Source organism: Pimephales promelas, chromosome 8, assembly GCF_988280905.1.
Source record: "Pimephales promelas chromosome 8, fPimPro1.hap1.1, whole genome shotgun sequence".
Classification (NCBI taxonomy): Eukaryota; Metazoa; Chordata; class Actinopteri; order Cypriniformes; family Leuciscidae; genus Pimephales; species Pimephales promelas.
In genome coordinates, this window is record NC_142776.1 from 22,271,525 (window position 1) to 22,287,186 (window position 15,662).

At 37.5% G+C, this 15,662-nt stretch overlaps 1 protein-coding gene across 2 annotated transcripts in view; it reads right to left on the minus strand.

The window, feature by feature from the left end:
• The window catches only part of evi5b (ecotropic viral integration site 5b), a 59,672-nt gene extending 44,609 nt beyond the window's left edge, over nucleotides 1-15,063 (minus strand). The window contains exons 1-2 of one of the 2 annotated variants that reach the window (XM_089134164.1): nucleotides 14,781-15,063; nucleotides 13,442-13,652 (exon numbers count right to left, since the gene is read on the minus strand). The gene's annotated coding sequence lies outside the window, so the exon portion shown is untranslated. The remainder of the gene's footprint in view (nucleotides 1-13,441; nucleotides 13,653-14,780) is intronic. The other variant, XM_039691480.2, reaches the window with a different exon arrangement.
• Between the last annotated feature and the right edge of the window lie 599 nt (nucleotides 15,064-15,662).

The following is a 15,662-nucleotide window of genomic DNA, read 5'->3' on the forward strand; positions in this document are numbered from 1 at the left end:
AAATGTACGAGCAGTCAAGTATTAGCAGGCATATCTGATAACTTATATCTACACTGATTCCTTGTAATATTACAATATAATATACAATATACATTAACATTTTTTAAATACTTTTTTTTTTGCTAAATAAGTTCAGCCCAAATTTAGATCAAGTCTTATAAAGTCTGCTCAAAGCTTTCTAGCAAAATATTATTTACATTTGTAGCACAGGTAAGATCAGTAACAGCTGAAGCTCTTAAAAATGTTCATCCCCTTCATGCAAATATCAGTTTTGCATGTTCTGATATTGAAAACATTATTATTATTAAAAATAATAATAATAATAATAAATCACAACAATAATTCAGCAACAAAAACAATGAGCTACATGCACACCACAGCACAATACGGTCAGCTGCTATCACTTCCAAACTTACATTAAAGAGCACCTATCATGGATTTTTGAAAATGACTGTTCATGTAGTGTGGACTATAGCTCTAAGGGAATGAAATCATCCTGCAAAGATTTAGATCTGAAAGTGAACCGTATATAAAGTTATTGTCTTTCAAAAGTGAGAGTCGACTCTGAGTCTATGAAATGAATTGTTTTTGAAACGAGTCATTAACTGTTACATTGTGACGTAGATAGGTCATTGGCCGCTCCCAACAACTGCACGCGCAGACGGAAGTGTAAACTTGAAGTCTAGTCTAGAACACATTCAAAAACTTCAGCTGAATAGTGTCATGTCGAGAAGACTAGGGTTGGGTATCGAGAATCGAGTATTGATTGGAACCGGGACTAACTTTTCATTTTTCCCGGAATCGTTCAAAAGTAAAAATTTCGATTCCTAGTTTTGATATTCACAGTCCGCCGAGCAGAAGAAGAAACTGCTGAACAACACCAACGAAGAAGCGTCTACCGGAAGTGTTGGCATAACCGCGCGAGTCGAACATGAGTAGCTTACGTCGGCGGTCCAAAGTGTGGCTTCACTTTTCTGAAAAATAACGAAATCTCGGCAAAATGCAAAATTTGTGACAAAAGGAGTATTTGTGACAGAAGGAGTATTTCCTTCAGAAAGACCATTGGTTAGCAAGGTTAGCTAAACCTTTTTTGAATCGGAATCGAGAATCGTTAGGAACCGGAATCGCAACAAGGAATCGGAATCTGAATCAGAATCGTTCAAATTCAAACGATACCCAACCCTAGAGAAGATGTGTTGTGTGTACTCCGTGCAGCTTCTAAGTGAGGTAAAGTTAGTTTTGTTTGTGATATTCACCAGACACTCTTTGAAAAATGGCAATTACCTCCTAAACGACTTAGCCAAATATCACTTCGCTTTATATAATAAGCACTGCCCATCAAAAGCCGCCGCAATGTGAGTTTCGCTGGGAAAGCTCGCTCTTGACGGAGACGCGAGTAAGGGACCATGTGGAAAGTGCACTTTTTCTGACACGTTTGTTCAAACACTATATACAATTTTCAACACTTGACAAGCTATAATCCTGGTTATGGGCGTTCCATTGCTGACAGTCTCTGCCTACGGTTTACCAATAACAACTGACTGGGTCATTTGACCAATCACCGCAAATTCGCATCACTCAAAGGAGGTGTTTGGGAAAATGAATCGTCGAACGAATCACTTGGGAGTCGTTGAGCAAATCGGCTAAAAATAAATGCATATTACACTTTAGACAAATAAAGTATTTATCCTTGCATGCACGTTAAACTGTTTTTTGGAACTCCCAAAACAAAAATAGGAACATTTCAAATGCCATGATAGGGGCTCTTTAAAACCTCATGGTTCACCAAAAATAACTGGTCAGTTAATCCAAGATCTGCAACTCTCATTATGCCAACAGCTGTACCTCTTAAACGCAGCTGTTTCTGTGCATTAGGAGCTACACACATACATGCAAATACAATTTGCCTGGTTTCATACACCACAATCACATTTCAGACTCTTGTCCGCTGATCAACAAAGCTACATTTTTTAAATAAGAAAGCAAAAGGGACTAAACTCACACAACTGTGACTAGATCACCCCCTATAACCTTAAATATGGAACTATTTTAGGGGACAGCCATTTGTCGTGATGTCCGAAACCATAATGCATCGCAAAACTATACAACCGATGTATGCTCGATAGCTAGAGAAAATCCATAATGCACTGTCAGAATCGCGCACCTAATGAATTCCCACGTCTGAACAAAAGATGACGCCTGCAGATGAATTATCCATCCCTTTTCCAAACCACTGGTCCAATGTGGCTACAGCGCAAGATCACAGAGGTATAAACTCCAGTCCTGTATATAAAATACAGTAATAAAAACATTATTTGGGTAAGCCTAACTTAGCCTCTCATGGGAAAGAATGTTTTCATACCCTGAGAGGAGAAGAGTAACTGCTAGGAAACAGAATAACAATATCACTTCCTCTGCCCTGGCCTTCTAAATGATTCATGCAGAGGTGCTGGGCGGTGTTTGCTGAATAAGACAAAAAAAGGAAGGTCAGGCCTCATGCATTTTCATTATGTTTAATGAAAATCCCAAAGACATCTCCCTCTTCTAACAGTAGATGGATCTATTATCTACCAAGTACAACAACAAAAACAACAACCGGCACATGAAAGGCAACACAGACACATCTGTAATATCTGTGCACCATGGGCCACAATGAGATGTCAAGTTTTAGAAATGTCATCTTTGTGAAAAGGCATTGTGAAAAACAGAACTTCAAGCAACATACTGCAGAAGGAAACAACCTGCAAGTCACGCCATTTTTTTTAAAGTGAGAATGATTATAAAAAATGCTATAATTCACTTTACAGTAAGGAATGTGCATGAGTGCAGAACTAGTAACTAGAACTAGTAAAATGCAATTAGAATACTGAAAATATATACAGTACATTTTTTATGTAAGTATTATTTTGATTTATTGATCATTGAATTTACCTATTTCATACAGGTTGAAGAATTTGCCATTCCTAATAGAGATGTATAAAGAAAATAAAAACACACTGTGACCCAATTCTCTTTTTTCTTTTAAATTAGAGAAACAGGACAATATGTATTGGTTAGAGAAGAGGAAAATTAGTTCATGACTTCAAGCTTCCACCATGACCCCTAATCTCCAGCTGACAATGATATACTGTCAAAAAAACCCTGACCCAAACCTCAGCTCATCCTGCGTATGCACTTTCTATCCGCACTGCTGGTGGTTCAGGAGAAGGAAAGAACAGACTACATGGACTTTTGAACATGCTGAAGTCAACACAACACTTTCCAGCAACCCATTAAATGGCCAGAGGTAGAGATCCAGAGTGAGAGCCAGAGAAGAGAGTGTTCATTAAAGACAAAAAGCAAATAATAAAGTCTTTCATTATGTCAAGCTGGGCAGAAACCTGCAGACATGCATGCTGGCACAGATCCTGCATCGCACAGGAATACAGGAAACAGCGGCTAGATGACCACCTTTATTAGTGGTGCGTCCTTAGCTGACCCTCCTAATTTAACAAGCAGCACAAAGCTGCAAAAAACTTTTTGAAGGCAAGATTTATAATAAAAAAATGTATCTGTCTGATAGAGACTGGAGTCAGACATGGTGTCTAGACTGAAATAATTATATATGCATAAACATTAAAAACTGTTATTGTTTTCAATGCAACATACACTGAAGTACACATACTTCTGTCATTATTTACTCACCCTCATATTTTGTCTTTGTTTTTAAAAACTTTAATATTCAGCTGCTGTATTATAGACAATTGAGAAATTTTTTCACTGGTATTTAAGATTTAGCAACATTATTTCAAGCAAATATAAACTTGATAAATATTAGGGGTGTAATGATACACTCATGTCACAATTCAATATAAATCACGATACTGAACTCACGATACAATACTATAGGGCTATTTTAAACCAAAATAGAGAAGAGAGATTTTTTTTATCACTTTATTAATAAAATTATATTTAAATTATTTGATTGTTATCAGGAGGACCCACAATAATTCCCCCTTTAAAATAATTATATATTAAATATAGTATATATTATAAGTATATAATATATATAACTATATAGAGTTTAATGTAGTAATGACGTAAACGTATTTTTTTTCCTCACGCAGTACTCACACTTTCAATGCAGGAATTTGTTGGACAAGCCCAACAAATGCCTGCATTGAAGATGCTATGCACAGACTCTTCCGGTGCTCACTGTCCCAACTCTCTCGCTATTAATGTATTTATATATATATATATATATATATATATATATATATTAGGGCTGTGGAAAAATTAATTGCGATTAATCGCATCCAAAATAAAAGTCTGTGTTTACATACTATATTTGTGTGTGCTGTATATAATTATGTTGTATATATAAATACACACACATGCATGTATATATTTAAGAAAATGTGTTATTCATATATAAAATATTTATATTTATATAATATAGATTATGTATTTATATATATATATATACAGAATTTAAGCGCAAATAATTCTTAAATATATACATGCATGCATAGGTATTTATATATACAAAATAATTATATACAGCACATACAAATATATTATGTAAACACAGACTTTTATTTTGGATGCGATTAATCGCAATTAACTTTTGCACAGCCCTAATATATATATATATATATATACACACACACACTCTCTCTCTCTCTCTCTCTCCTAAAGGATTATTAGGAACACCTGTTCAATTTCTAATTAATGCAATTATCTAATCAAAACATAGCAGCTGCTTCAATGCATTTAGGGGTGTGGTCCTGGGGCCCGTTTCAATAAGGAGGTTCAACCAACTCTGAGTTAAAGCTTGAACTCAGAGTTGACTTACCCTGAGATGGGAAACTCTGAGTTTTCGGTTACAGAACAGCTGAAATGAGTTAGTTCAATCAACTCTGAGTTGACTGACTCTGAGTTAAGCGCTTGCACCACAACTATAAAAAGCCATTATCAATGGAGCACAGATATTATGAGTCACCATGGCAACAGCGCCAGACAAAAAGAGGTGTTTGGTGTTATTAATTACCAAGTAATCTAAATATTGTAATTTAATTAAAGGGATTACTCTTAATTCTTCTGTAATTTAAAATAAAATATGATGCAATTACATTAAATAGGCTACTACATAAACCAATTAAGTATAAAACAATAGTGGATTTAACATACATTTTTAAAAGGTATATTTTTTATGTAACCTTCTCCCTCTACACACTTTGATGAATTCAAGAATAATTCATGCAATTGTATATTGTGAATTTGAAAGAATTAAAAGTGCAATTTCTTGTCTCTCCTCTTTGTATTAATCAAGTGGTTGAGGTTGAGATTTAGCAATTACTAATATGTAGACCAATACTTTCTAGAGATAGTAGCCTGATTATTACATTAATCTAACTACACCGTTGAAGATGTCAGTTAATAATTCATAACTATTTTAGAGTAACTTACTGTTATAATATAGAGGTGAAACTGGAAGAATGTTATTCAACCTAAAGTAGGCTACTATTACTTTGATAAAATTTTACCTAAGTAAAAGTAAAAATACCAGTCTAAAAATCCACTCAAGTAAAAAGTAGTTAATTTAAATTAAAACATGAGTAAAAGTTGCTGAGTAACTTGTGGGGGTGGGGTGGGGGACTCCCCCATGTGGGGAGAGTTGAGAAACATCTCAGATCACGGTTTATGGTATTAAACAATTATTAAATATATAAACTGCATTCTTAAATTATGGTTATTATTATCATCAGTTAAAATGACAGTTAAATAAATTAAACATTTGTTCAATAAAACATATCAACTAACTTCAATAATTGATTATGAATAAGATTAACATCTTATTTTTTATCATTAATAACTTATTAAATTATGTTTGAAAAATAAGTGAGTTCTATTAAATGTTTTTTATTCCTATTTTTTTTTAATGATTTAATAGAAATATATTATCAAAAACGGTGGTAATCAAATAAAAGTTTAGCAAACGTTTTAAATCCTTTTATTTTTTGGGAAAAGTGCTACAAAACAGATTTAGTCAATTAAACCATTGACAAACAATATATATTCCTTAAAGAATGTGTAAATACATTTTAGTATTATTGTTGGAGTTTAACAGCACTTCCTCTTTAAAAAAGGGGAGGAGACCGCAAGAAACTCTGAGTTTACTGAAGAAAACCTGCTCCCGACCAGGTTAGGTTCACGGAGTAAGTTACCATGGTAACTGACTCTGAGTATAAGTTACCTCTCTTTCAGAAATGGGCTTGACTTACTCTGCTGTCTCAGGTTTAACTTACCTCCCTTTCTGAAACGGAAAACCCAGAGTTTCCCTCATTTCAGGGTTAACATACTCAGAGTTTTCACTTAACCTCCTTTCTGAAACAGGCCCCTGGTCAAGACAATCTCCTGAACTCCAAACTGAATGTCAGAATGGGAAAAGATGATTTAAGCAATTTTGAGCGTGGCATGGTTGTTGGTGCCTGTCTGAATATTTCATAATCAACTCAATTACTGGGATTTTCATGCATCATCATTTCTAGGGTTTACAAAGAATGGTGCGAAAAGGGAAAAACATCCAGTATCCGATGGTCGGGGAAAATGCCTTGTTTATGCTAGAGGTCAGAGGAGAATGGGCCGACTGATTCAAGCTGATAGAAGAGCAACTTTGACCGAAATAACCACTCGTTACAACCGAGGTATGCAGCAAAGCATTTGTGAAGCCACAACCTTGAGGCGGATGGGCTACAACAGCAGAAGACCCCACCGGGTACCACTCATCTCCACTACAAATAGGAAGAAGAGGCAACAATTTGCAAGAGCTCACCAAAATCTGATGATTTTGAATCTGATGGTCTGATGAGTCTCGATTTCTGTTGAGACATTTTATTCACCACGTTACAAAAATTCGGCTTTGGAGAGTCATTTATTAACTGGATCAAGATTTTATACACATCACCATCGGCCACAGTCACAACGAGATGGTAGAGTCAGAATTTGGCGTAAACAGAATGAGAACATGGATCCATCATGCCTTGTTACCACTGTGCAGCTGGTGGTGGTGGTGTAATGGTGTGGGGGTTGTTTTCTTGGCACACTTCAGGCCCCTTAGTGCCAATTGGGCATCGTTTAAATGCCACATCCTACCTGAGCATTGTTTCGGACCATGTCCATCCCTTTATGGACACCATGTTCTGAATGCGAAAGGGGGTCAAACACAGTATTAGTATGGTGTTCCTTATAATCCTTTAGGTGAGTGTAGCCTATATACAGTATGCAAGTGTGTGTGAATAAACCTAACTAAATGTGATCAATGCTGCATCAATCAATCAAATCACAGATCTAATCACAAGAAAGCGTGTCAAAATTACTATTCACAAACTGTGAATGGTTAGTTCATTAAAAAATTAAATCTGCATTTACTCACTTGCATGTTGTTTTTGCATGTCTATTTTATTTTTATCTAGTTTTATCATAATAAATGAAGAGAGTGTGAAGATTAAGTAATTGTCCTTTTAGAAAAGAATACCAATTTGGATTTGAGAAGACATAAGGGTTAATAAATAACAATCATTTTTGGGTGAACTATTCCAGCAATAAAAACAGTGGAAACCCAAGCTGCCTCTCTGCGAATAAACTAAGGGAGCAGGAAGCAGTCTACTCTAAAGTCATGACTCTGTGTCCTCAACTGTTTGTTATGGATTCTGATTCAGCTGTCCAAATAGTCCAAAGGAGAGCCAACCTGCTGCCCTAACAACACACACCAATATATAGAGAGCTATAGGACAACAACTGACAAAGACAACGATCATTTCCAACACGTGTTCAGTACAAGGAAAATAATTCCGCTGTGAGACGAGGGAGAGATTTTAGCTTTTGACAACAGGCAAAATCAATCATGTAGTTAGGACTTAGGATTAGGTTTCTTTTTACAGTAACCTATAATAGATTCAACTATAGTTCACACTCATTTAAGTTCAAAGCAATTTTTCAGTCAAAATAATACTTCTAATAGTATTGTAATTCTCCAGATAACAATTGTAGGTTCACACTTGGTCTACCAACATTGTCTATGTAACTCATTGATCAACCACAAAAACACTAGTCGGAAATACTTCTATAGTGCCACCAAGCCATAGTTTTATGTAACAGCAGTTGCTCTGGGCATGTGACCAAAAGCGCAAAATTTACTGGTTGGTTAGCCCACATTTTCCATAGTGTGATGGAAAAGAGATTAGAACACCTATACGTTTAAAAAAAAAAGAAAAAGAAAAGAAACAACGTTGTATCAACAGCAGCCAAATGTTCGAGTTTTCAACAGAGGCACCAGCTGTTCATTCAAAAAAAAATGTTATTGCAATGCACACTGAATGTTTGTCATTCTGTAAAAGTTCAACCAAATGGAAAAATGTAGCCCCACCTCAAATGGATGCATTAGACAACTTCACAATTTAATTAATGAACATTTATACTGAACAATTCATGCAAGTCACATTTCTGCTTTTGACTTCCTTTGCTGTAGGCAACGGAAATGATTTTCTGGACCAAAATGCTTAAATTATATTTAACCCAAATTTTTCTCACAAATGCACTTTGCATAAACAGTAGACAGTGGTATTATGGATAAAGTGAAAATCTAGATTTTTTGTTTCAAGCTAAGATCATGATTCTCCCACGATTCTTAACAGACAAATAAAAAAAAAATACATGTAATAGTATCTAACGATTAATATTTCTACAGAATAATCTAACGAATATTTACCTTTTCTGAATAGCCAAATAATCCTTTGGTTAATTTACCAATAAATAATAACCGTTAATAATCTATATATGAACTTTTACCTAATAAGACAAGTAAATGCAGTGTAGCCCTAATTAGGAAAGGATTTTACTATGTCTGCGTTCAGTCACTTTTACAGCACCAATTGTGTGAATCCTGAAATGTTTTGTTCGTTCAGGAGATTAAATTAGCTGCTTGAATATGTTCATTCAGCTGTTTGAACAAACAGCTGAAGTCACAACCACATTCTAACTCATAGCCAGAGTTTCAATCTGTGCCCATAAAACAGTGCATTTTCCCCACACTGATAGCACGTTAGTAAAAAAATGAATTCAATCGAGGCGTGAGTTCATCTATTAGATTTTTTAAATAACCAACAAAAGCTTTACATTTTTTGTAACCAGTTCGAGAGAGTATGTTTGATCTGTATTAACAGCGTGACGAATCGACGCATTGCACGTAAATAGACTCATTTTATGTTGACGCGTCAACATAATGAATTTAATATTGTGTTGACGGCGCATCATTCCTGTCAAAGGGAATTTCTAGGCACAGCCAGGGGCCGGAGGGTGTCAGGTTTGGGGACCACATGATTTCGTCTCTGCTTTTTGCGGATGATGTTGTCGTGTTGGCCCCTTCACACCAGGACCTTCAGCGTGCACCGGGACAGTTTGCAGCAGAGCATGAAGCGGCTGGGATGAAAATCAGCACCTCCAAATCCGAAGCCATGGTCCTCAGTCGGTAAAGGGTGGCTTGCTCACTTCAGGTTGGTGGAGAAATCCTTCCTCAAGTGGAGGAGTTTAAGTATCTTGGGGTATTTTTCACGAGTGAGGGAAGGATGGAACGGGAGATTGACAGACGGATCGGTGCAGCTTCTGCAGTAATGCGGTCGATGTACCGGTCTGTTGTGGTGAAGAAGGAGCTGAGCTGTAAGTTAAAGCTCTTGATTTACCGGTCAATCTACATTCCTACTCTCACCTATGGTGAGCAAGGATGACCAAAAGGACAAGATCCCGGATACAGGCGGCCGAAATGAGCTTTCTCGGCAAGGTGGCTGGGCGATCCCTTAGAGATAGGGTGAGAAGCTCGGTCACTCGGGAGGAGCTCAGAGTAGAGCCGCTGCTCCTCCACATCGAGAGGGGTCAGCTGAGGTGGCTTGGGCATCTGTTTCGGATTCCTCCTGGACGCCTCCCCAGGGAGGTGTTCCGGGCATGTCCCACTGGGAGGAGACCCCGGGGAAGACCTAGGACATGCTGGAGAGACTATGTCTCCCGGCTGGCCTGGGAACGTCTCGGCGTCCCCGCGGAAGAGCTAGAGGAAGTGTCTAGGGAGAGGGAAGTCTGGACATCTCTGCTTAGACTGCTGCCCTCACGGCCCGGCCCTGGATAAGCGGAAGAAGATGGATGGATGGATGGATGGCATCATTCCAGCCCTATATTAATTGTGCAGCTTTAACTCCATGCAGTCAATGACTTCATAGCCCAGGTGGTCTTCTGCTTCCAGGGCCATCATAAACGATGTTCAGGTCTGTTGACGCAACTGTGACAGTAAAGTGCAGCTCTTTAAGTGACATTAGCCTGATAATTTTCCTGCTGCTGTCTTTGTTTTAATGTTTAAAAAAAAAAAAACAAAGGACAAAGAAAAAAAATCACTCACTGCTCTTGTCTGAATAACTTTTGTAACTTTAACAAGGATTATATATTTAATTTATACAGTGAAGACTATGCAGTGCTATTTTACATTTTATTAAAGGGATGATGAACTGAGAAATCAAATTCTCCTTGAGCTTTTGAGGTCATCATATTATAAGAATATCCTGTAAGTTTCAGAACTAAAAACATCCTTGATAGTCCAATAAAAGCTTTTATTGACACTAGGCTCAGCAAACGACTCGTTTTTCAAAGTGGGGAACTATGACGACAAAGAGGATAAAACACCATCCCCCCAGAAGAAGATCAACACCAAGTTCAACACGGCCGGTTTAAACATACACGCATAGCTAAATAACATAGGCCTACCTCGTGATGACAAACCAGAGAGAGCTATCGGGCAAAACAAAACATTGTGCAGTGCCTGGTTGTGGAAGAAGACAGTCGCTGGCTGCATAAGCTTCTTCTGGATTCCAATAGGACTGCATGGCTAAACTTTATTTTTAATGACGTTCCAGTTGATGAGGGTAAAACATTTTCCATCTGTTCGCTTCATTTCACTGAGGATTGTTTTGACTGGATTTACAGACCAATTAAAGAGTAAAAAACGGTGCTGTGCCATCTATATTGGATCCGACAGGAATGGAGAAACACACGGACTCTGGGTCGAACACATATGGGCGAATCATTCCGGTTGCCATTTTACAACATAGGACGTTTTCAAAACAATTTCCGCCACGTGCACCGACGAGTGACTTGAAACTCATTATAAAAATGCAAAACTGTTATCCACTCACAGCAGTGGGCGTTTACTTCCAAGTCTTCAGTGTGAGACCCCCATAAAAAACAAGCGTTTTTCAGCTAGGTTCAAAACTAAGGTTGAAAATAGACTATTACTTATTCGTTTTGATATTTTTGAAAGCAAAAACCAAGCAAATGTCATAAGTTGACCATTTTTGTTCTTATTTTAATACTGACAGTTTACTTGTCTTTATTAATATTTTAAATATGAGTTAGGTTAGTAGTTTTTGGTATCACAAACTTATTAGTCTAGTTTGTGGTTTTTGACCCATAACCTTAAAGGTATAGCGGAGGATCTTTCCGAATTTTAGAGAAGACCCGCCCTCTCCATTTTTTAAAAAAAAATGCACATGGACAAACACAACACTCTTGCTCCCGAGAGGGAACGTCTATTACGCCTTACACAATTATGTTGCAAATTATAAACTAACTCAAAAACATTCAGAAAAAAGACAACATGTCAAATGCCCTTCCGTGTTTTATTTACTTATTATACTGATCGATTGAGTGACCGAGGACTCAAGACATGGTATGTGCAACCCTGTATCACACGAAATACGTTCTGAGGAAACTATTTTGCAAATCGCAATTACGTTACATGGCAACATATAAGCAGTGCTATAACGTTGGTCCTTAACCTAATATGTCTCATTGTTAATAATACGTTATTTTTATACACAGTTGCATATGTAATGGAGAAGTACCTTGTTGCATTTGTGTAATAATAAACACACAAGGTTTTAGAATATGAACACATGAACACACAAGGTTTTAGAATATTTCAGGGTGATACCATTTATCATTTGGTCAAAAGGCTACTTTAGACAAATTGAGATGTTTACCGTGTCTATGCGGTGCATGACTTGTGCCAGGGATGAGCACGTAACTTGTGCCAGGGATGAGCACGTACGACGGCCTTACGTAAACATATCACCAGAATGATTGACACTTAGGTGGACCAATAGTATAGACTACCCACCCGGAAAAAGAAAATCCTCCGCTATACCTTTAAATTAAGATTATGGGTCAAAAACCACAAACTAGACTATTGTATGCGTTGTATTGCTTTTTTGTGGTGGGGCCAGTAAAAAAAAATCTACAGGGTAAGAAACAATTTTAACTGGGCAAGTAGAAACAAATCCTTAATGTTGAGCCCTGAAATGTTTAAAGTCTTTAAACCACACTAAGGTTAATGGTGTGGGTCTGCTGCAGCAGAAGGCCATCTCCCCAGTGGCATCTTATCTAATGATCTTCTGCAATAGTAAGTGTAAATCATGGTAGCACTTCTAGTTTTCCACATTGTTTTTCAAAGGGGATGATTACAGAGCAGCAACAATACATCTGTATACCGCATGATAAAAAGGTTTTTGCCAGCATAAGACGCTACATAACAGCAGAGTCACTGTTACACCAAAAAAGGGTCTTTCACTGAGCAAGGCAGAACTTTGCAAACAAGGCTTCAGGATACCTTAAACTAAGCAGATTTATTTTGATTGCATTATATTTTTCCGCTTTCTTTCACCAGTCAGCACTTTGCTTTAAGAGAATCTGCTGGTTTGCTTACATGTGTGCACTACTGCCTGACTCAGTCATATAAGGCTAGAAATTCCCTCAGTCGTGCAGTTACAAGATACTCCTGAAAAGGGAAATGCAATAATGCCTGTTTACAAAGCAAACAAGTTCCTTTTGCCCAGGCCAAATGGAAGCAAGATGTTTGTCTGAGTGTGTATGTCTGTAAAGGGGTGAGAAAGGAAGGACAGAGAAAGAGAGGGAGTAAAGAGCATGTTTAGACAAGGCCACTTAGAGCATCTTCTTTTATTCAACGTGACAAATTGTATGAAGTGAGATGGAGCAATGCGCCACCATGGCTGGGTCGTGTGAATAAGAACAATGAATGATCCCAGTATTTGTACAGGGAAAATATTACATCAAAGCTAAGCAAAACACAATCCCATTCCAGACAAGAAGAGTTCTAGAAGGCAAGTAGAGGCAAGCTATTTGGTCGCATGAATTCAGTTATAATCTCAAGCGACATTAACAGACACCCACAAGCCACCACTAAGACATCTTCCCTCAAAGATTACACATCAAGCATTAGCAAGCTTTCCAACAAAAACAGACACAAGCTCTGTTCTAGAAGACTGTCAGAAGAATTACGTTTTCAGTTTTAAGATTATCAGCCAGACAAATCAAGAAAATCTTATCATATGACTAACAAACATACCTCAGGTCACAGTACAGTCAAATTCTTGAATCTGCATGTTCCTGTGAAGTGCTGCAACAGCACATAACAGTGCAGTTTGTGTGCACAGAATAAGAAGGATGGGCTCACAACTAAAGTGGATCAGCAGCGATCAGAGGGGGATCAGCTGTAATCACGGCAAAGCCACAGTTAAAGATCCAGTGGTTCACGTTTCACCCATGGTTCTAGAGACCTTGATGGGGTCAGAAGATGAAGGAGAGAGGTAAGTATCTGAACTGGAAGAAGGTGTCTTTTTTTCTCCAGTACAGACTTCCTGGACTGAAAATCTCATCACTCTTGAAAATGTTAACACAAAGGGTAAATGGAAGGGAGAAAAACATCAAAGTAGCTGGCAGTTTTCCTAAAGCCATTGATCAACTAATCACACGGATCTGTGTGGCCCATATGTTTACATTTCATTAACAAAACTATCAGGTCAAAATGGACTTAAATGGTGATGTTTAATAGCACAACAGATTATAACTTAAGTAAAAATGCCATCAAAAATGCTATACAACAAAAAAAACATATATTTGGCAAATATCATGGCTTGGCAACATGTTATTTTGAATGCAATAGAAATACTCCCACGATGATCAGATCATCAGAATCATTGATGCTTGCTTTGTGTTACAGTATAAAAACACAATGGACTAAAGTGTTTGTTTCTTTTTAATGTGATCACACAATCGACACCCCACCCTAGACTAAACGTGGCACTGTTATCCGTGACAGTGTTGTGACCACATACACGTGCTTTAACCTCTGACCACAAATGTGGACCTATTATTCAAAACTCAAAATAATAACGCTAAAAAAATAACAGCCAATCCAATGGCATTTCTCTCTTGGCAAACAACCCAGCTCATAACATCAGTCGTAAAACACACGCGCGCATAATTTAGAGTAAATCCAATTATAACAAAGATAAATTGCCAACATATGACAGATTACATCAATATAAACTATAGACTAGAGTAATATGATACATTATGCATACGTTCTGACCAGTGTTAAGCTGAGTCTTATTGATATGTCTGAGACTCTGGCTAAAGGAGTTAGCAGTGGTGGCTAACGGACAGTCCAGATCTCAAACTGTAATGCTGGAAGTGTTTTGAGGGTCTCAAAAATGACAACTGTTAAAACTTATTTTAGTATTTAAGCTGTGCTGACAAGGAGCAAGATGAATTGACCCTGAATAACTAACTTAAATGGACAACTATATAAACCACAACAAACAACGGACGTTGGTCGGCATTCACCTCCCTACTGCAACAGACACACACACATACTATATTAAAACCCGTCTCAAACTGTTTACCTTGAAGTCTTTTTCAATTCCAGGGGTTTTAGCTAAATATTAACTTTCCATGGAGCGAGGTAAAGTTGCATAACCTTGCGCACACCGAGGGTTCAAGCCCGTCGTCAACGCTCAGTTTTCACACTAGAGGAGGATTTTAACAGTCCTCCAGTCCAGTCCATAGAGAGGCTGAATGTATAAAGGTCCGTGGTGTGTGCGCAGACAGCAAGGCAGTTGCCGCAGCTCCTCTAGCAGTCACTCAAGCCATCAGAAGACGGGCTATGCGCTGCGGCTGCGCTGGACACAACTGCGCATGTGCACACATGCGCTGCCTGCAGGGCTAAATCATCTCTCTACCACCCTCTGCTGCAAACAGTAGGCAGGCTACATGTAAACACGCAGGCCTACACTAAAAAAACAGCCACACTTAACAATTTCAAGGTCCACTTCTACGTTTTACTAGTGATCTTAATTGTGCATCTTCAGTGATTAAGATGTAATTCATAATCAAGGCAATCTAGAAGATATAATGAAGAAAATGTAGTTATTTCATAATCAAAAGGCAATCTTTGAAGACAAAATGAATAAAATGTAGTTATTTATTTACATAATGAGTCTATGCCTGTTTGTTCCTCACAATAGCCTACACTGCCATAAGCCTAGGTAGTAGTAAGTCATCACAACAGAATGAACTCAAATCAGTTCAATCTTAGCCTATTTCTTTTTTAATTTAGCAGTTGCAATGTTTCAATGTATTTCATCACAATCTCTCAATATTTTAAATTATATGTTATTGTCCATACTTTTTCACAGTTTATTAAAACAGACTGCTCTTGTGAAAAGAATAGGCCAGATAATAACAACTTACCATTAGATGGCTAGGTCATCTGTAAAATATAGATT